The 23,001-nt window shown below is 46.4% G+C and overlaps 1 protein-coding gene and 1 pseudogene across 1 annotated transcript in view; both read left to right on the plus strand.

The window, feature by feature from the left end:
- WNT9A (Wnt family member 9A) overlaps positions 1-23,001 on the plus strand; it is a 68,328-nt gene that overhangs the window by 1,126 nt on the left and 44,201 nt on the right. The window lies entirely within an intron of this gene.
- On the plus strand, positions 20,349-20,779 carry LOC144261097 (small ribosomal subunit protein uS12 pseudogene; annotated as a pseudogene).

Genomic DNA, 23,001 nt, shown 5'->3' on the forward strand with positions numbered 1-23,001 from the left:
AGCCCTGGGAGCCGGCGGAGTGTGTCCGCGTAGGCACAGAACAGCAGGGAGAGCAGTCGGGTGGGTGTGGAAGGGACACAGACCGGACCCAGCCTCTCCTCCCCAATTCACCCCGCTATCGGCTGCTTCTGGTGGAGTCACCCGGCTCCGGGAGCCTTGCTCGTTGTCAAGCCCCTGGAAACCGGGCGCAGGACGTTGCTCGTCTTGCATTTCCAGGTTGTCATTAATCCCCGGGAGTCTAGAAGCTGCAGGTTGTTGCTTGGGAGCTGTTTGTTTGTGTTTAAGTGGGATTCTCCCTTCCCCCCCCCCCCCCATTTCTCATAGCAATTTACAGCACTGAGTTGTATTCATGGCTCTTGTATTTGGCGTCTGCTTTGAATCTCTCCCTGTAGCCTGGGCAGACTGGCTGAGATCATTTGAACTGGGGTTTATTTAAAAATAAATAAATAAATAGTGCTGATTCTGGAGTCTTATTTTGTCTTTCCTGTAATGTTTAGTGGAGGGTAGCAGTGCAGTCTCCAAGCTGATATTTTGCTTATGTTTGTGGTCCACCCTCCCCCACCCCCTTCCCTCTCTGCATACAGTGCAACTTCAGGGCACGACTTATACAATGGCAAAAGGCACGTTGGTGGGTCTGTTCTAGGGATCCAGCTGCTCCTGACTCCAGAGCTCTTCTGTTTAGGGGTCATGTAGCTTTGAAATCAAGTTACTCTTTAGTTTCACAAACAAAATGTGACTTCCAAAAATTGGCAGTAGCTGGGAAAACGCGCTCTCTCTCTCTCTCTCTCTGTGTGAGGGAGTGATTTGCTTTGGGATCTAGAGGATGGAGAAGGGATTTGCACACTCAGCGAGGTGTGGTTTTGTTGTTCAGTTGTCTAAACTTGCAGTACATCATGGGAAGCCCCCTTAAGGGATAAAAGCTCCTCTGTTCTTCCCCCCCCCCAAGAAAATGACCATAAAACACACTGGCAAAATCCAGATGTTTACAAACTGTTTTATAGAAAAATAACTCACTCTAATTGTTTTTTTCCCTGGCTCGCTGTTCTGTTGAAAGTGTCAGATCATTGCTATTATGCACCTCCTTTGATTTCCTGCCCCAGAAAGCACAGTTACAGAACAAGTTTTTGTTCCTGTATCTCAAGACCCTCTAGTCTCGAAGTGTTCATGTGGGTTTTTAAATGTAGCTTTTGAATTGGTATTTGTGTCTGGCTGGAACACCCCAGATTGGTCTGGTTCAGTGATTCTGGGTCTAATTTCCCAGCTTTTTCTCTTAAAGGAAGTGGAGTGACAATTGCACTCTGATTGGTGCGTGTATACCAAAGACCAGTAAGCTTGCTAGTGCTAGCAAAACCCTTTCTAGTCTGCAGGTAAAGAACAGTGAGACATAAAGTGTGGGGGTTTTGGTTGGAGGTTTGCAGCTTTCACTGGTCTTGTAAGCACTAAGCCACCTAAGCTGCATGCAAAGCTCAAGACTGGTTCCTGTTCCGCAGATTCCCCTGCAACAACAGCAAGCTGTCCTGGAATACACCTTTTCTTGGCTACATGGCGCCTCTTGGCCCCCTCTCCTGCAGTGTGAATTTGGTGTGCGGCTAGCATGGGTGGACCCCTGACTTCCCTGCTCTTGTCACCTGTCACGCCCTCCCCAAGTTTTGAAGAGGGTGCTTTGCGTGCAGTTTCACAGTTACACCAGCAGAGGGTTCCGTCAACCCATGAATGGAGCTATGGAGTTGGAGGGGCATTGACTGGCGGAGGCTTGCAGGTGTATCCTGTTCTCAAAGAAAATTAAATATTTTCATGGGAAAGCTTGCTTTGGGGGGGGGGTCTTCTCTGGGAGGATCCATTCTCTCAATACGCTGAATTGGGGTCTAAAGCTAATCATGTGTAAGGAGGAAAAAGTACATTTCCCTCCCCCGCCCCCCCATCTGCTTTCTTCTCCTGCTTTACCTCTGCGTCCTCCTGAAGACCTGGCTTTCCCTTTTAGCAATAGATCTCTCTATAATTCTTCCCATGTCAGTCACTGGGCTAAAACCTCACAGTGGCAAGATCAACTGGTTTCGGTAGAGAAATTTGAATTCAGACACTGAAGCAGTCGGGGCAGTTCAAGTCTTTTATGCTCTGTTAATCCTGGTATAGTTGCACTGCCGGTGGCTGGGGGAAGCATTGTGGGGTTATTTCTTGTCTTTTTCAAAGAATCTCTGTTTTGAAATGGGATCAGCTTGCAATGGGTAGAGGGAGCAGGATGGAGTGCAATCAGGAGAGCCAGTCCAGTAAACCAACATGAAATCTAATAGTGAGTCTAGCTTCTGCCTCTGGGGTTTGTGTACTTCATCACCTTGAGCTACACAATCCCCAGTGAGTGGTTTCCTAATGGAGCTGAGATTTCCTCTTCCAGTAAGACATGTCTATTGTCTTGCTCTGTGGTCTGGCAAACTTCTCAAAACACTGCTGCTTGCCTGTTCCCTTCCCAAACCCATGCTGTTTAACTTTTTGCTCCTGGGCTAGCTTCGTGAGGTAGGCCCTCTCCTTTTGTGATGGTTTCGTGGTAAGGGTCCTGCAGTCCCGCAAGCACACTGAAGTTTGTGCCTTCTGCAAACTACATCACGCAGCATCTAAAATATCAGACAACGCTAAGCATTTGCAGTCTGGCTCTAATCTCTATGCTGACTGGGGATTGTTCCGAGATCTGTTTAAACCATGCCGTGCTAATGCTGTAGTGGAACAGGTAGTCTATTGCAGCTGTTAGGAGTAGCCTTTCCTAAAGTCTGCCTCCACTGGCCAGTTTAGATTATAGGCACTTCAAAACTAATAGTCTGGGTCAAGAGAAGGGCACAGTGAACATTGCACCTGACTTAATTCCAGATTCCCTTCTTGGTCTCAGGGAATTTCTTGCATTGCTGAGCAGAGGGGCTGTTTGTGTTGCTACTTGAATTCTCTAGACTGGGCTTGATTATTCTTAAGCATCTTGCGGGGTAGGTTGGGGAGGAAATGCTGGCTGTTCCACCTGCTAGGTGAGCATCCCATTTTGCTGTGCAAAATGAAGTTTGCTTATGTTAATTAAGCATCTTTTCTGTTTAGTTAGAGCCCTGCAAATGATTAGCATCTGCTGCTAATACCTTCTTCTTTAAAAGGACTAAAGCAGAGATCATGCTCACTGAGCCTTCTCACACACCGAAGAATATTCAATAACTGGGTTCATGGTCCTTGTTAATCCACAACAATACATGATTTACAGAGTGTGCATGGAAGGTATACTTGAGTGTACTGCACTCTTTAGTATGGGGACCCCTAAGGTTGCAAATGGAAGAGCTTCTGCTTTACAAGCCAGAATCAGGGTGAAAAGACAACCCACAGGGCACTAGGTGGCTCTGACAAACATGAATGTGATCAATTAGCCCATGCTGCCTAGCAGCATGGGCTGTGTTTGACTCCCCTTGGCCTGAGTTGGAAAGCTGATCACCTCCCTTGCAAAGGTCTCCTGTGAGATTCTTCACTTAGGTATGAGACTAAAGTGAAAACTGCACTAAGGACCTAATCTCCAGGGAAATGCTGAGTCAAATTCTGCTCCTAGATCTCTACCGGATTAACCAACATATACCCTCTTTCAGCATACTTGGGATTTACACCAGAGCAAAATCTGCCTCATCTTGTTGTTAGCACCTGCTTTTAAAGCACCAAGACGTCTAGTGCGACTCTAGCTTGGCCTCCAGCACCCACCCCAAGTGGCAATGCTTCTCTTTTGGCTGTTAAAACTGACTTCACTTCTTTGTGGAGCCTTTCCTAGGAGACGTAAACATCTCAGCAGTGATTCTTTAAAGTCTCCATGCAGAGAGGGGTGAACTGCAGGCGGCCGTGTTAAACAGATGTCACCCGGGAGCTCCCAACTTGGCTGCTCCGTTCCGCAGTCCGAAAAGGAATTGAGACAGCTGTGGATGATGCCTTCTCTTCTCCCCCCCCCCCGCATTCCACCCAAACGAATCGTTTCAGGGAAAGAATTCGGTGTTTCCAAATGGGTGGCCTACCCAGTAATTAGTGCCACTGGGACAGAAATTGTGCATGGTTACATGTTAACGAGATTGTGTCAGCGGGCAGTAGCGCTGGTGTCTGCTCGCCTGCAAAGGAGAGACTGCAGAAGTAGCAGGATGGTTTAGCAAGGCTGAAGAGTGTCCCTCTAGAATGTAGAATTCAGGTTGATGGTATGAACACAATGGTGGGGGGGGGCTCCTTAATTTTCTTCTCTGGATTCCTGAAGGCCCCTTTCGAGACCGATCCACTGGGAATTGTAGAGTACCTGAAAAGTGGTGAAGGAGGGAGAAAATATAGCCTGTTTTTCCTTATCTTAGTTCATCAAAGTTCCTTGCTTTGTGTACATGCTGTATTGTAGAAGACTCTCTTAATTACTAGAATCACACAAGACCGTGTTTGTAGTCCTCTGGTTATACCATGTTCTGTCCATGAAACTCAAAGAGCTTTACAAAGGCGGGTCAACATTATCCAGTAACAGAAAGAAAAGGCATAAGCTGTTTTGCCTGACGTTGGACTACCAATCTGTAGCAGATTGGAACTTGGATCTCATGACTCCTGTCCCTTTAATCCTAAGTCTCTTCTTCCACTTGGGGGAGGAGAAGCAGGTGTTTTGTCAACTGATGTGCTTAGTGTAATATTAGATTGGAAGTGACTGGTCACAAATGTTGTTCCTGGAGTGATGGTGATGGTTTGGTGCCCAAACAAGTCTGAATTCAGACACTAGAGATGGAAAGAATATATGGTGGTGGCCCAAGGAAGCCTAACAAGCTTATTCCAAGAGTACTAAAGTGTATTTAAATGGAGTACTCTAATCTGTGCTGATAGGGCCTCAGCTGGAGTATTGTGTCCAGTTTTGGGTGCCACATTTCAGGAAAGATGTGGACAAACTGGAGGAAGTCTAGAGAAGAACAACAAAAATGATTAAAGGTCTAGAAAACATGAACACCCCGCCCCCCAAGGAAAGATTGGAAAAAATGGGTTTAAGTCTAGAGCAGAGAGGGAGGGGGGGCATGATAGTGCCTTTTCAAGGACATAAAAGGCTGCTCCAAGGAGATGGGTGAAAAATTGTTCTTCTTAATGTCTGAGGATAGGACAAGAAGCAATGGACTTAAATTGCAGCAAGGGAGGTTTTGGTTGGACTTTAGGAAAAACTTCCCAACTGTCAGGGTGATGAAGCACTGGAGCAAATTGCTTAGGGAGGTTGTGGAATCTGTCACTGGAGGCTCTTAAGAACAGGTTAGACAAACACCTGTCAGAGGTGGTCTAGATAATACTTAGTCGTGCCATGAGAGCAGGGGACTGGAGTAGATGACCTCTTGAGGTCCCTTCCAATCCTGTGGTTCTATGAACACTGGGTAGGGGAGAAAGACCTGTGATGACAGAAGAGGAATCTGCCAAGGGAAGCGTGTGTGTGTGTGGGGGGGGGGGCAGGGAATCTTCCTCCCTTGTGTCTGTATGACTGACTTCATGAAGTCTAGAGCAGTGGTTCTCAACCAGTGGACTCCTGGGGGGCTGTGAGCAGGTTTCAGGGGGTTTGCCAAGCAGGGCCAGTGTTAGACTTGCTGGGGTCCAGGGCAGAAAGCTGAAGTCCCACCACGTGGGTCTGAAGCCAGGGTCCTGAGTCCTTTCCTCTGGGACTGAAGCCAAAGCCTGAGAAACTTAGCTGCCTAGGGGTCCCCTGTGGCATGGGGCCCCAGGCAACTGCCCTGCTTGCTACCCCCTAACGCCAGCCCTGGCTTCTATATGCAGAACACCAATTATTGCGGCACAGGTGGGCCATGGAGTTTTTATGGCATGTTGTGGGGGCCTTGGAAAGAAAAAGGTTGTGAGAACCCCTGGTCTAGAGAACATGCTGTAGGAAACAATCCTATACTAGCTCCTTAGGGTAGACTAGGTGACCTACTAGATCAATCTAGGCTCTTAATTGGCCTCAATCACTGTAGTACTTGAGTCTCCCAAACTGAACTAACAGGCTTTCTCCACTAATGTGAGGCAGGCTTTCTTTTCTTAAGAACCTAGATTTTCAGTGATTTGGGACACGCCTTGAGGAAAGGACAAAACTGCTAGGGTAAAGGGCATCGTAAGGCAGAACTCAACTACAAACAGTGATGCATGCCATATGAAGGCATCTCCTACAGATTGGCTTTTTCTCTTCCATGAGTAGTTAAAGATGTTTGCTTCCAAAATACTAAAAGCACTTAGACCAGCTGCATAGGATGTGCCAAACTTTTCTCAAATATCTTTTGATAATTGAGGGGGGTATCTTGGAGCAGCCCAAAGCTAAAAGAAAAATCCCCAAGAAAGCATTGCGCTTCATTTCCTTCTCCATTTTTCTTGTCGCTTAAAAGCTTTGGGTTATTTTGCTCCTCCACTTTTCTTTGTAGGGCAGATGTTAGGATAACATTCAGGGAATCCCTGTGGACTTTGCATTATTGGTCTCTGAAGTAACAGATGATGAGATTAGCAGTGTCCTGCTTGGGTGACTGATCATTAAGACCAGGCATGTGTGCCATCCTACTACAGGTGAGTAGGAAGCAGAGGTGGCTGTTAGGCCCTGGTGTGTGTTTGGTTCTGAGATCAGCTAGGGTTTTTCTGCCAATAGTCTGTCGTCAGATCTGTCCCACTGCAAACACTTGACAAGTCAAGGTAATAACATTCTATAACAGTTGTGTTAGTGGTATCCATCTTGACAGACCCCAATGTTCTTCGCAAACCTCACTGACCTGTACTCTACACATGGATTGCTATAGCTACCTCTGGGGTCAGGGCAGGCTGGCTGGGTCACAGGCCAGCACTACAAGCACTTGCTGCTCAGGAATGCCTTCTCTGGCCCCAGATGCAGGCTGACTCTCCTTCCACATCCCAGGGGATGTCCTATACCCACTTTTGGTGCTTCTCCTGCATCTGCAATGTGGAGTGACTTCCCCTACCCCGGTTCACTCCAATGTTCAGAACTACTTACTGGTCCATAAGCATTTCTGTCCTGGCAGGCCAAGAAACACTTGCCCTTTAGTTTGGGTATTGCCTGGTACTGGTACTCTTACCAAGTGGTCCCACAAGTCATGAGACTGGATACCTGCATACTTCTGTCCATTATAGCACCTTGGGTAATAAACAAAATTAAGGATTCTATTTCTTTGTCTCCAGTTAACAAAGTCAATGTAAACATACTCTAAATAATATCCTAATATTACCTTTCCATTTAGGGAATTTCTGTAGCTGACATTGGATGGTGGTGTGATCTAGGGAAAGTGGTGCATAGACTCAAGGTGTTACCTATGCTGCAGGTTCTTGAACTCTAGTATAGACTGTGGACTAGTTATAACACACTCAGGCCTGTACTTTTGACAAGTACCATAGGCTCTTTCATCTTTCTCCAGAGTGAAACACAGCAGCTGTTTAGAAAAATGAGCTATGATGGCAAGTGAGGAATACTGTATCCAGTTGAAACTACAGCTGGAATTTATATAGGCAGAATGTAATTCCCCAAATTGGAATCTGGCCAGGAATGTGGGTCTAACACCCCTCAATGCTGTTTAACGCTTCTATGGCACTCTTTAATGGTCCCAGTGGTCCATACAGATGTCTCAATCCTCCAGACCCAAATGTGTGGTCTTGGAATCCAAACAAGGACAACACGCAAAAGTAGTACAAGAGGGAACTGGGAAAGGGTGAGAGATTCTCTAGTCCCTTTACTACATGGGACATCGGTTCAAGACTTTGCTTTTCCTCACATTTACTCCCATGAAGTACGAGGAAGGAGCATTTGGTTTGGTCCTGAGCTGGAATAGTAGTTTCTTCACCCCCTTTTAAAATGAGTGAGGTGCATGTGTGGGCTTTTTTATGGATATGATCAACAAACCATGATCTCCAGCTTCCAAATTGTAGGCCTTGACCTGGGTGAGTTCAAGAAGCCGCTTTTAACGACCCCTCCCCCCCGCAGAGGGAACCACTTACACAGGAGCAGATGATGAAGATGGAATCATTTACATTTTAGCCTACCTAACAGGAGTACCGGACTGTATTTGCAAAGTGCCCTGAAGGTGGAGCTGATTGGGGTGGGGGGCTGCTGACCTATTCCTGTGGCTCTTTGGCAGTGTACACTGGTAAATTCTGGCCCCTTCTCACCCCAGGCTTGGAGGGCAGCTCTTGCCCATATACCTGATGGAGTCTGACCTTAATGGACTTGCTGTTGCCACAGCAGCACGTGAAGGCCAGTGTTTTCAGACCTGGATGCACAAATCCACATGTGAGTGCTTAACTTCCTGGGATCTATCAGCTCCCTCTGCCAGAAGTGTGCGAGGCAATCTGGGAAAGGTTGCCCTACAGCCTTGGGAGAGGAAGGATGGCCCTGCACTTCAGGAGGCCTGGGTTCAATTCCTGGATCTACCACTTTTTTTATTGCCTCAATTTCCCTTCTGTAGATGGGGGCTAATGCTTTTTCCTCTTACCTGGATGTTCAGCACCTGAGTAGGTAACCTTGCTTACAGCACCTAGTACAACCGGGCACCAAATTGGCTGGGGCTTCTAGGTGCAACTGTCCTCCACTCCTTAAGGAGGAGATCATCAGCTCTGAGGAGTTTAGTGTCTGACTCAGCAGGGTCTTTTCTTTCATGGAACTGGCTATGCAGAACTTGACACCTGAAATCTTTAGGACTCTGGTCTCCTGGTGGAGGGCCAGGTCAATGATTAACTTGCTTTTTGGAAGCTGCTAATCACAATTAAAGGAAGTCCAGTTTGCAGCCTTACAACCCCAATTCAGAAAGCTCATGTGTGTAATTATTAAAGGGCTCATGCTTTATCACCGCATAACCAAGTTGCCTAAAACTTATTCAGTGGCTGGTAATTGAATTAAGTTGCAGGGTGGGTTGGTGGGACTGTGAACAGAAGGGGCTTGAACTGAACAAAGACAAACCTGATACATTCAGAATGGGGAACTATCGCACCAGACTCTAGGTCATGTCAACATTTGCTTGTCCCCCTCCCATTCCCATCAGTTCATTGCTAGCTCAAGGAAAACACTTTGTAGCACAGGATGCTCTGCTGGGCTAACCAACATCAGTGATATCCTTTTAGGGCAGAAGGGAGGAAAATTGGGGGTACTTCTAGGATAGATATATTTCTCCTGTATTTGAGGAGATGGTGAGACTAGAAAAGCAACTGGGGTAGAAGGTAGAAGTGCATTGATCAAACTCCCAGTGCAATGCTTTGGCCAAAAGGGCTGTTACAGTACTTGGCTGTATAACTTGGGGGAGTACTAAGCATGAAGAGGTGAGATTCCCATCATACATGGCATGGAGGATTCCACTACTACAATCTTTGCAGTTCTGACATCTACCCTAAATAGGATGGTAAATAAGGAAAGGATCAGGGAAGAGTAGCGCACAAGATTCATAGTCTGGAAAATGCCCCCCTACACAACTAAGAGCTCAAGCTTCTGCAATAATCAGAAGGTTAAAAGGTGGGTCGATCAGTCCAGACAGTATCTACGCAGGGAGAAGACCTCCTCAAAGTTGAGGATGCTCTAACCTAGCAGACATAAGAGCTGATGGATGGATGGCTTCACCTGCCAGCCAAATTGGAAGTACAGTGCAGACCTTTTTCAGTGTGGGTAATTAACACTGTAGCAGCTTCCCAAAGGATGGGGTGAATTCAGTTACTGAACTTGAGGCAGGAATTGCTGGGTGAAGTTGTGGGCTTGGTCATGCCACATCATCATGGTCCCTCTTAGCCTTTAAATCTACAGCTCTCAGCATAAGCATCTTTAGCTATTGTCACAGTGCAGTAAGTGAGGCTGTCTCCTCCTGAATGGAGATGACACCAACCAACCTTGGGACTTCTAGGGACTGACCCCAAAGTCACTTGAAAAGCTCCCATTCACTTCAGTGTGCTTTGCATGATACCCCTAATGAACATGAGTCTCATGAAAGACTCCATAGATCACCTTTATATTCTGCTCCAATTTAGTGTGGTACAAGCCAGCAGAGCTAACTATGGCTCTTAAATGGAGTGACAGAATCTCACCAGTCAAATCCAATGTGGGGAGCAGGCATTCACGTTTGTGCTACCTCTCCCTCCCCCTCATAGTAATAGTGATGTATAAACTCAAAGGGAGGAAACCATTTTTTAACCCTCCCTGCCCATGTTAAGCATCTGATCTTAATTCTCAACTGAGATGGAAAACTTGATCTAAAGGCTTGGAACTGCTTATGAAGAAGCACCCTTCCCCATGTTGCCTGAGGCTTGTTTATTGCTAGTATCATGCTAATACCACATGCCACTGTCTGAATCTGCAAGCAAAACCGTCCAGAAATGCACATCAGTGGGTGGCCCTTAGGTTCTAAGTGGGGCAGCTGGGTCAGACACTGTAGCACAATGTAGTATCTAGAAGCTTGTGATCTAAAGCTACATCTTAGACCACATGGTGGCAGAGACCCTGTGATGTGCTCTGAAGACTGTACCCCTACCAAATACTGAGCATTAGGTAGCCCTGGTTGTAACCAGCCAATATACATGTGTCCACTTACTCATCCTGATCTGTCAGATCCCACTGCTGGAGAACTAGTCCAAGTCAAATGACAGGTTTCAGAGTAGCAGCTGTGTTAGTCTGTATTCGCAAAAAGAAAAGGAGTACTTGTGACTTTCTTTTTGCAAATACAGACTTGCACGGCTGCTACTCTGAAACCTGTCATTATGCAAGGCACTGAATTTAGCCGTATGGAGTGGAAATCTATCAACTTCATGAAAAAACTCAAGGTGCCACAAGTACTCCTTTTCTTTCTCCAATTCCAGTGGAACCCAAGCCAGTGGACTGAGATAAAAGTTAAATATCTTAAATGCAACTGTCTTTGTTTAAAACAAACCTTCATTTGGGAGGCTGGGGAGTAGGAGGATAAAACCTTTAAGGCAGAATTTTGATTTTCGTTGGAAGGGGTAAAGTGTTAGCCTAAGTATTTCTTTTACTCCAGGATTTTCAAAGGAGTCTATGGGAGCTAGACTGGCTTGAAAATCCTGACAACAAAGTCCAAAAAAAGTTCCTAGTTCTTTAGAGCCTTACGTGTGTTTGTTTAATATAGATCATAAGAAAGTCATAAAAGCCAAGTGCTAAGGAACCATTCCAGTGTCTAAAATAGATCAAGATAACCTAGTCAGAAATCATTTAGTTCTGTATCTCTCATCCTTTTTAATGTCAAAGATGCTGCAAAATGAGCTGTCATGTTTCTACAAAATTTAGTTCTGTCACAGAACTCCCTTTTTACTTCTAAAACTAGACAGCAAAATAAACTATTTGACTTCATATTCATGCAGTCTCCAAGCGCAGTCTAGATCCAGAATCTGACCTTTGCTGGATGAAAAGCTGATCTTGGTTAAAATCTCAGACCTTTTTAATCTACCACAGTAAGCTCTACTCCTTATGGTAGCAGCACAGTGCAAAGTAGTAACTAGAACAGGGAGTATTTCATGACTTTACATAGATAAACATATTGGCTAAACTCAAGGGAATTGCTCTGGCATATGGAAAAATCAGAGTAGCTTTTTATATAGTGTTACAAACAACTTCATATTTGAAATGGTCAAAACAACTTTCTGACATGTGTAGTTCTTTGCTTTTGCTTCCAGTATTAAATCATTTTTCCAGAAGAGTCAAGGGTGGGGAGCTATCTTTACAAAAACTTGAGGTGAGGGGAGTAATTTAAAAAATATACTTGCACTTTCCCAAGGGTTGCAAATAAGCAAAGATACTTTGTAGATATTCTATGAGCGTGTCTAAACTGGAATAGATCTGGTGTTAAAGCTCTTAGTTTGTACTTGGAATGCAAACACTGCATCACCTTTCATGATGAGACAGATCCTTATGGTATTACTACACAGATCCCAAGTCAACCCTCTTTATATTAAGACTAACACTTCTTCATTAGAAGTCTAGATTGCTCATTCACCAGCTCTTACAGGATGAGACTGGAAGAAAAGTCACATTGGTCTGGTTTTTATTGACCTAACCATCCAGCAGAGCTACAAGATCATTGATAAGTATCTAGGGAAGACTGAAATAAAAACTCCTTTTGACAATGAGTAGCTGCTGCAAAAATGCTTCCTTAAACTGGGGGGAGGTGGTGACAGAAGGCTTCAAAAACTGAAGTTATTTAGTTGCACTATACCTAGTGGGTAGCTATGTAACAACTGTCCCGCCACTGTTGTGGAAGGATATGAGAAACTGTGCATTGACCTTCAAGGATGGAGCATTCAGGAGCTTAGAATGGGCAAATTGTCTCCTGGGTCCTTCAAAGAACTGTAGAATGTGTACTATAGCCCATCTCTCAAGGGAAGTAGACCTAGGCCGTGAGGTTCTGGCATTCTGGACTAGAAAATATCTGAGAGGGAGCACTTTCATTGGGGGCGGCAGCAGGTGAATTAAGTGGCTTTTCCCTCCTCTACTGTGAATCCACCCACATAATCCTTGCTCCTTCCATGGAGCACCAATGAGTTTATCACTTGGGTACCTTAGTCCACTCTAAGGAATAACATTGTCACTAATTCTGATCCAGTGAAGATCTCACTGCTTGGAGAAGGCTTTGTTAAATTTTTAAGGGAGAAACTTTCTAATGTGCCTCCATGATTTTAGCCACAAGTCCTCTTGTGAATCTGTGGGATTTGTGCTCCTATATCTTAAACATTCCTGAAATATTTCACCCACCCCAGTATCCTCACCTCAATCTGTTGGTCATTCTAACCTGGTATAAGCAGAGGCTCTCATTGATTTCAGCTGTTTTGTAAACTTGTGCCTGGATAGGTTTGAGATGAGCCAATTCATTCTTAAGAGCCCTGTTAGGGTAAACACCAGTCAGACACCTCAAGCTCCATCTTCATGAGGTGCCTTATTTATGGCTGTTTCTGTTGCCAATCAGCTGCATAAGATTCCTGAATTTAAAATTCCACAGCTGTGTGAGACCCATATGAGGGGAGATTAAGACTGAGACTTCATCTTGGAAAAGAGACCACTAAGGGGGGATATGATGGTCTCTAAAATCATGACTGGTGTGGAGAAAGTAAATGAAGTGTTCTTTACTTCTTGCCATAACACAAGAACCAGGGGTCACCCAATGAAATTAATAGGCAGTAGGTTTAAACCAAACAAAAGGAAGTATTTCATCATACAAAGCACAGTCAACCTTTGGAACTCCTTGCTAGAGGATATTGTGAAGGCCAAGATTAACTGAGTGCAAAAAGGAACTAGATAAGTTCATGGAGGATAGGTCCATCAATGGCTATTAGCCAGAATGGGCAGGGATGGTGTCTCTAGCCTCTGTTTGCTAGAAGCTGGGAATGGGCAATGGGATGGATCACTTGCTTACCTGTTCTGTTCATTCCCTCTGAAGCCCCTGGTGTTGGCCACTGTCGAAGACTGGATATTGGGCTAGAAGGACCTCTGGTCTGACCCAGTATGGCCGTTCTTATGGTGCATTTGTTGAAATGAACAAGTGGTATCTGATGCCCAACAGGGAAATGGAGTAGGAACATATACAAGACTATTGCCCATAAGAGTGCTTAGTCGTCATCGTCTCCTGGACTTGGCACACACACAGTCCAGGTTGTACCAAGTTGTTTTCAGCATCTTGCAAAAATCCAGCTGTAACTTAAGACTCTGGTCTCTACCGCTTTCACTACATCCTTGACTTGCACGTGCAATTAGATATTGATTCTGCTCTGTGAACCCTTCTAGGTCAGTTTCTGGTTAGTCAGCCATGCCTTGAAGGAGTGGGTGCTCCATGCAAACAAGTGTTGCAGGTTTTTTTTGTTTTGTTTTTTAAAAAGCTTCCCTTTTAAAAACTCCCTGGTTGTGCCTCTCCTTCAGGCAGATCTATTCCTAATGCTCAAATAAAAGGCCAGATCTCTAAAGACCCATCAAACTAACCAGCCTGATTCTAGTCCCACAGCCCTGTGCGCATGCCTTTTTCATAACTGCAGGCAGATCCCAGACAGCCCACAGGCAACATAACCCCTCCAATACACCACCCTGACTTGGCCCAACAAGATCCCTTCTATAAGACACAGCTGTTGCATTCGGGCTCATAGGTAGCATGGCATCAAGTTGGCATGTTCTTCCCTGGCTTTGCTTGAGTAGGCACTACCAGCTTCCGGTCAGTCTTGTATGTTGGCCCTAGGGATCCAAAATCTCATTAGACTGGGTCTGTGTGGGCCAGGACAGAGGTGAAAACCCTTCTAGGGAGAGCATAAGATGGACCAAACAAGGGTTTGAGTGGGTTGGTCTGTCAGTGCAGTGTAACTTCTCCTGCATCCTTCTCATTTCTCCCCAGCTAGTCCTTCAGTCCAGTGTACTACAAATTGCCCAGGGTGAAGAACCCAATGAGAGCATATACCCTTGAGGAAATCTAGTCTCCTGACTGGTTATGTACCATCCCACAGGCTTGGGTGGAGGCAAGGTTCTCAGAGCTAGGGGAAAGGAGCAGGCTGCAACTTGCGTTCTTGCACAGACTAGTCTCAAAACTCAGGCACATAGCAAGTGTGTCTCTAAAGGAATCTAACACTGATCTTGTAGGCACTTACTCTGCTCAGATGCCTACATTAGTGACTGCTTCTTCTTGTGTACACACCAACTCTACTGGTACCTGAAACTTTTGGGTCTTGGTATTCTGAGGGGTAAATTCTGCCCTTATCTACCATATGCCCATGCAGCTCCCACTTATGTCAATGGGAGTTGTGGGTGTAGCCAAGGTTAGCACTTTGCTCTCACACACGTTTAAAGACAACTGCAAGACCAGCAATGGTGTCACCAAGTGTATAAAATCAGCCTGCTCTCTGCAACGAGTGCAGAAACGCTCCCATGTGGAGGGTACTGACCAGGAGGCGGAAATGGATGGTTGAGATGGTAGGTGTGGTCTGGAGAGCTGACCACTGAGCTCTTATGCTCAATCACAGAGAACTTATTCAAGACTGTCTCCAGAAATTACTGCTTGGCTCTCTTCTGGAAGAAGCCCCACCACACGTTAGGCTACTGGACTTGCTGTTCTAGACCTAGATTCATAGATGGTTTGGGGTTGTTTAAGGTTGAAAAGACTAGATCACCACAACGGGTCTGATCTTCTGCATAACACAGGCCCTGGGAGTAAATTCAGGGAAGTCCTATGTGAACTAAAGTGATCTCTTTGGAAATTTTAAATCAAGATTGGATTTTTTTCTAATGGTGGACTTGATGCCATCTGGACAAGAGGATGCAGCATTAAAATTCTTGATCAGTGTCATGAACTGGTTCCACTTATTCCTGAAGTCACTTGCCTATCCTTATCTTTATTCCAAGCATGGAGCTGCAGATTGGTTCCAGAATGACAACCCACAACATACCTGTCTCTGTGGCTTTTGTTTGCTATTCCTGTTTTGTATTTACAGTAGCACCTGGAGGCTTTGGCTGTGATCAGTTCTGACTGCAAGGCAAAGTAGTCTTCACCCCCAAAGAGTTTGCAATCTAAATAGACAAGCTCGATATAGAGGGGGGACATGGAAGCACTGGAGTTAACTACCTGACACTAAAAATGGGTCCACAGCATTGCTGGGAACAAAATCAGGTCTTCTGATGACCAGTGCCAGAGGGAATGAACAGAACAGGTAATCCTCAAATGATCCATCCTCTGTCACCCATTTCCCAGCTTCTGGCAAACAGAGGCTAGGGACACCATTCCTGCCCATCTTGGCTAATAGCCATTGATGGACATATCCTCCATGAATTTATCTAGATCTTTGTTGAACCCTGTTATGGTCTTGGCCTTCCTAGCATCCTCTGGCAAGGAGTTCCACAAGTTGACTGTGTTGTGACTACTACCTATGCAGCCTTCTTCTTAGTGCATGGTAATATGGGATTATATTTCATTGCATGAGCCCCTGCTGTGGATTGGGCAGATTGGCAATCCACATGCCTGAGAACAAAAGCATGCCAGAGATGGGGATTCCAGTCTAGTTGCTCTTCATGTATCTGAGTGCACCCTCTTGTGGCAGAATGAGGGCAGCTGACTGTGGATCCAATGTGTAATAAAGCTTGCACTGAAGTCTGAGGAATGGGGCTGAAGGAGGAGGTGACATGGAGCTAAATGATGGCTTTGAAGCCTCAAACTCCTTCTGAAGACCTGAAGCCACATGGGCTGGCTAGCTAAATCCCCAGTGATCTTCTACATTCCTGGCCAGGTGCCTCTCTTGTGGCCTGGACCTTCAGTGAAGCACCTCACAATATTATGTGGCTATAGAATGAGGAGCAGTCAAGCAGTCCAGAGGTCTAGGAGGGGAGCAGGGGTAGAATTTGCTTTGAAGTGCCCCTCCTCCCCAATCAGTAAAGAATTCCAAGACCAGTAACCACAGATCAGGCTTCCAATGGGTCTAAGTGCTGCTTGGCATGGCATGAATGCATTGCAGGCTAGAGCAAAAACAGTCTCCTGCAGCAAGAATAAATCCTGCACTTGTTCTGTAGGACAGCATTGTCTCAGCTTGTTACTGCCTTGCACCAGCTGTCATTTTTGTCCTCCACAAAGGCAGTATTTAGCAATCAGACTGCTTGAGCTCTCCTGCTGTCTGACCAGGTGACACTCTAAGATCCCAGAAGATATGTGCATACATGCTTGCCCTGTTAGTCTTTTTATGGGACTGTTGCTGGTGGGTTGTACTTGGTCAATTGTTGACCAATCTAAACTTGCCTTCCCTGAAACCAAGTGAGATTAGACCTCTGACTGTCCTTCCTCATTTAAGACCCTGCATTGGGACTCTGGAGATCTGGGTTTAGTTCCTGGCTCTGCCACAGTCTGTGACCTCTGGCAAGTTACTTAAACTCTTGTAAAACAAGAATTCTCTTGTGTACTGAAGACTTTAAGCCCTCCTGATCAGGAACTCCTATTATGCATATCTAATGCTCCTTGCACAGGGCTCTGATCTTCATTGAGACTTCTGAGTGCTACTGGAATATAAATGTCTTGCTGGTCATAGTTCTCCCTCTCCCCCCTGCAAAACAGAAGCCTGCTGCTTGCAGACTAGATGCTGCAATGGGAACAGTAGCTCCAAAGGAATGCCAAGAAACACCAAAAGAATGATCTATTGATCATGTGGCCTAAGCCAACAAAGCTGGAATCTTCCCCCAGTGTTGTCCCAAGGTGTTTGGTCTTGCATCAAGTCTGATGCTTAGAGCTTCATCTGCTGGGGTGTAGCAATGTACCTACTGTGACAAAGTTCCTCCTCCTACCTTGGTGGGTCTTGTGCTTATTGGCAGATTTTTGCTTGCCTTGGAGCTTCACAGCATCCCTCAGTTTGGCCATTTTCATGAACCCACGGTCCAGGTCCCATGAACTCCTCCTGTGCCTGACCAGGAGTTGGGAGGTTTGGGGGGAACCCGGGCCCGCCCTCTACTCTGGGTTCCAGCCCAGGGCCCTGTGGAATGCAGCTGTCTCGAGTGCCTCCTGAAACAGCTGTGTGACAGATACAACTCCCTAGGCTACTTCCCCATGGCCTCCTCCCAACACCTTCTTTATCCTCACCATAGGACCTTCCTCCTGGTGTCTGATAATGCTTGTACTCCTCAGTCCTCCAACAGTCCACATTCCCACTCGCAGCTCCTAGTGCCTCTTGCTCCCCGCCCCTCACTCACACACCACAAACTGAAGTGAGCTCCTTTTTAAACCCAGGTGCCCTGATTAGCCTGCCTTAATTGATTCTAACAGCTTCTTGATTGGCTGCAGGTGTTTGTCTTAATTGTCTCCAGAAGGTTCCTGATTGTTCTGGAACCTTCCCTGTTACCTTACCCAGGGAAAAGGGACCTACTTAACCTGGGGCTAATATATCTACCTTCTATTACTCTCCTGTAGCCATCTGGCTCGACCCTGTCACATTACTTACAGCACAACATATGGCTGCAATGATGGAGATGAATGTCCAGTGTGCCTGGTGCTAAAACAAGCCTTGGCTTAGGCAAGAGCTACTGTCCACTGCCTGAGCTCCTTTATTTAGATATTTTAAATTTGAAGGATGAGAATGAAGAAATCTGACCAATGCAATGGAAACCTTCAATTCTCTTCAGTCCCATGAGGAGAATAATAGTTTCAGACTGTAGCTAGGAATGAACTTCAGTTGTACACTGCCTAGCCCAGCCAGGAATTCTAGCCAGGAAAAATATCAACAGTTCCATTAAAAAGTCTGCTGGTTTGCTAAAGTAGTGAAATAAACATACCTGTAGGCACAACCGGCTGAACCACACAGGAAACTTTAACTAGAATGAACACACACAGATGTACTCCTTCTTTCCCTGAATATCTACCAGATAAAAACACTGGGCTTGAGTGGTAATATGTAGATCAAACAGCAGCCATGTGGATTATTAGTAGTGGAAGAACTCGTTCAGATCAAAATGAGAAGGGCTCAAATGCACACTCTAGAAGCAAAACCAAAACTCAGTCTAGTTTTGTTACCTACCAGCTTCATGCTACTGTACTTAGCAAATTCCATCTGGAACTAGAAGGGCCATAATGACCAGCAAGAGGCTTTAGGTAACTGGTTTTCTGGCACAGAGTTTTACTAACTTGGTGGTGGTCTAAATTGGATTTTGCAGTTTAGGTCCATCTGGGCAGTATTTCCAGCCCAATTCTGTAGAGCTGGGACTTCAAAAGCACTTTCGGTGGCCATAAAGATTTGGTATCTTGTTCTAACTTACCTCTACTGCCAGGCAGTAATGCCCAATGTGTTTCTAGAGCATTCCCTATTTACTGGGCATGTGCAGGGCTGAATTCTTCCAGTTCCATCACAAACAGTTTGGGTCTAGTTTTGTCGAAGGCTTGAACCTTGCTTCATTTTAAAGGCTGTAGGTGGAACCTGCAATCCTACAAATGCAGCAGGCAGTCTCTGAAATTTGCACCAGTCCTCAGCTTGAGGATTGGTAGACGAGTCAGGCATGAGGGCCAAAAGAGATGGGAATTTCTCTGAAAGAAAACCAGCCAGCACAAATCTAGCATCCAAATGACTGGCCTGTGGGGTGGAGAATAACATGTACTCTGCAAGTGACGAGTAGTTTCAATCTCCTGGAGCCTGTAACCCACTAAGATTTTTGTGGGGAGGGAGTTTTCATAGAATTACTGCTACCCTCATGGAGGGGAATGACCTACCGAAGGCTGCATTGCAAATGTGTCCTGCATGGAGGAGAGGCTAAAGCCTTAGTGAAATAAGCTCCCATGAAGTTCCCAACCCCCAAGCAGACTTGTGTATAACATTACAGGCAAAGTGATCTACCTACTGCAAGTTCAGTAGATTTCCTCCTCTTCAACCCCCTCACACCCCCCTTCATACACCTCCTAGATGTGGACAATGTCATCAGATTAGTTCAGCCAGGAAATCTTTCTACAAACGTGATGCCTAATGAGTTAAATGTCGCCATACCAAAGCAGTGCCTAAAAATTAAATGGGGGTGTGGTGTGGGTTTTTTTTGGAGGTGTTCAGTCTCCTCTTGCATTCCCATGTTATTACATTCTTGTCTTTTTCTTCTCTCCCCCCCCCCTCCCCCAACCCTGCATGCATCCTTTTGGCCATGCTACTTGCTTTTTCACTTAAATCCAGGGCAGCAGGACAGTGTCACTTTTCTCTGCGGCTTTAACCCACTGGAGTACAGTGAGCAGCTCCAATAACCACACCGGGCCCCTCATGAGCTAGGTATCCCAAATAAACTGCAAGTGGCGGTACCATGAAAAGGAACCCTCCTCACTTGTTAGTGGTTAGCCCTTGTTGTGGTTTACTCTGGTTCTTCACTTCAGACAGCTGGAGTGAGGGAATGAGACTTCATTCCTCAGTCTTTCAGTAAGATTTAAGGGGGGCTGGGAGAGAGAATCCTGTCAGGCATGGGGCAAGTTAATGTCCACTTTTCTGGGGTCTAACTTCAGCTGTCCCAAACCAACCTCCAGTATTAACACCCCCCCCCCCAAAAAACCAAACAAACAGTGGAACAGTGTCTATGGAAACCTGAACTCCTCTCAATCTGGGAGAGGTGTTGGCACATGATGTGGGAGACTTTTCTCTTCCTAATCTTGGCATGGGTTTAAATTCAGAAGCCTCTTCTGAGATGCAGGTCTGAAGTCTCACAAGAGACAAACCATGTCCCCTAAGTTGATGGCTGTGATGTGAGGGGCAAGAGTGAAAGACTGAGGTTTTCAGAGCAGCCCTCTTCATAAGGAGGCTTAGTTTCCTGATGTCTGTCATTGCAAAAGATGGGATCTTACTTAAAAATCCAGCCACCCACCTCCCCTGTGCTCTAGAGACAGCTGCCTGGGTAGAACAGCCTGCCCAGCAGCACAATGGGTAAGTGCCAGGGGCTTCATCCCACTAGTAAGCTTTGCCGCCACCAACAGGATCAGAATACACGACCCACAATACAAGAAGGCCCACTTGAGTACTGCCCTGAAAGCCAACCCCTTTGGAGGAGCTTCCCATGCAAAGGGAATTGTTCTTGGAAAAAGCTGGTGTAGAGACTAAGCAGCCCAATTCAGCCATCAGGAAATGTGTCAGAGTCCAGCTGATCAAGAACAGCAAGAAACTAGCAGCCTTTGTTCCTAATGACAGTTGCTTGAACCTCAATGAGGAAACTACTGAAGTTCTGGTTGCCGGCTTTGGCCGGAAGGGATTTCCAGTGTCCGCTTCAAGGTTGTCAAAGTAGCCAGTGTTTCTCTTAGCCTTGTACAAAGGCAAGGAAGAGACCACGGTCATGAATTCCTGTCATGCCATCTAAGCTACTAATAAACTTCAGGTTGATTTTAAAAAACGAACAACCAAAACATTGAAAATTCCTTGCAGGTGGGCTGTTCTGGGAACAGCCCGTGAGGTTATTCATAGCACTCTGCCTTGTTTCAATGTTCAAAGGGTAGGTGGCAGCAAAGCAGTTGAGAAACAAAGTGTTAAAACCTGTGACTGAAATGTCTGCAATCCTCATTGCTACTGTTCCTTCAGCCTGCCAGAACTAGGGTGACCAGATGTCTTGTTTTTTAAAGGGGTGGTTCCATATTTAAGCCCTCCTGCAGGTGTCCTGACTTTTTCTTTAAAAAGGGGAAATTGTTCCATATTTTCTTTCCCCCTCTTCTTCTCTTCCCCCTCCCCCATCAGTACTAGCAGGTCCTGCTGCTGGTCAGATCCCTGCTCGCCAGTTGCCCACGCACCAGCGCGGGGGCTGGGGGGGTGTGTGTGTGTGTGCAAGGCTGGTGGCGACACAAAGATGCAGGGCCAGCCGCTCCCCATGCTGGTCCGTCAGCACAACCCCTGCTGCGTGCTGGCTCTTGGCCAGCAGGGCCCCATCCTGTTTCCAACCAGCATGAGCTGCGGTGGCTGGTAAGGGCAGGAGACAGCCAGTTACATGTCGCCTCTTCTGCCCCCACACTGGCCCTTTATGTGCTCCCCCTTCTCGCTGTCCTCTCCCTTCTTTGCCCCTTCACCCACCCCACTACTCCTCCATATTCTCCCCCCCCCCCCCGCGGGTGCATCCTGCTCCCAGCACACTGCAGAGAACCAGCCCCAGGTCAGAGCACTTCCCCCCCACTGCCTCTAGCTGGAGCTACGCTCTGGGGGTGGTGGTAGGGGGAAGCTATTTCCAGTCAGTTTGTGCCTCTCCTCCTCCTCCCCGCTCTGTCCCCTAGGCACCCTCCCCTGCTGAGCCACCTCTCTGGCTGGGTTCACGGAAGCCCCTGCAGTCCAGTTCCTTGGGCCCTGGTGCACAATGCATCTTAGGGCTTAACCCCTTCCTGCCCACGCTGTAGCCAGGGCACAAGAGGCAGCTGTTGGGTTACATCTGTGGCCAGCAGCAGCCTGGAGTTGTTAGCTGCCTTTTGACATTGTGCAGGCAGGAAGGGACAAGCCGCTTCCAGCCATAGGGGAGCAGAGTGAGGGGGGTGACTGCGAGGGGAGAAGAGATACTGGCCAGGTCATCCCTCCCCTGCAGCTGGAAGCAGGTCCTGGCCCTTCCCTCCCACAAAGTGCTGAAAGGCTGCTGCTGGTCACATTCTGGTATGAACCCTGGCAGAAATCTGGGGAGAAGGGTATGTGCCCGCTGCCCCGCACCACACATGTTGCCTTGAAGATGTGGTACCAGGAGAGGCAAGTCTGTCCCAGGGGCCTAGCCAGGCATGGAGGGCAGAGAGCACCGGGCAGGGAGGGTTGGGTCAGTCAGTCACCCCTGGTGTGTGTCCTCTCCCTGTGCAAACCATAAAGCCTTAAAGATAAGAAGGTAAATAAAATGAATCCAACTACACAGGATTTCTTTTTAACACTGACTCAGTCAACTTAATGTTAGTTTGAATGTTTGTACTGCATAGTTCTGATTTTTTGCTGTTGAACTCGCTTAATATGAGTAATCTGACCAGGTGGCCCATATTCAGCATGGGGAAATAAGGTCACCCTAGCCAGAACTGAGGTTTATTTCGCCAGTAGTTCTGTCACCTTCTAATTTCCCATCTCTTCCCGCCTATCTCAATTCCTGTACTTGGTTCAGCACTATTTAAGAAATACATGGACCGTTTGGGTGCTCATAGGAGCAGTTGACCATTTCACAGGCTCTCTTTCTGGGAACAAACCTACAGTTTGCTTTGCTCAAACTTTTCATCTTTCTAAAGAGCCTGCTGTGGGCATGACATGCCAGAGAGACTGTAACAGACCTTGAACAAGTAAGTCAAACGTTCCATTGTTACCCTCTCCTGGACCCTTGAGTTGCCTCTACATGGTGGTCTTTGCAAAGCAATGACTCTAATCTTTTGAGGAATCTGCTACATGACCACCATTGAGGTGTTGCTTATTCAGATGGAGGGGTGGATGAGGTTACATTATGGGCGGTCTCTTTATTCAGGCTTCAAGAATTGTTCTGATTCTGGCCAACCTCTTGCTATGGAAGTTCTTGTAACTTTTTGTCAACTTTCTTGACCATGTGCCTAGCGTGACTTAAGAAGCTTTTGGCTTCAGGGGGTTGAA

This window comes from Eretmochelys imbricata, chromosome 2, assembly GCF_965152235.1.
Source record: "Eretmochelys imbricata isolate rEreImb1 chromosome 2, rEreImb1.hap1, whole genome shotgun sequence".
NCBI lineage: Eukaryota > Metazoa > Chordata > Testudines > Cheloniidae > Eretmochelys > Eretmochelys imbricata.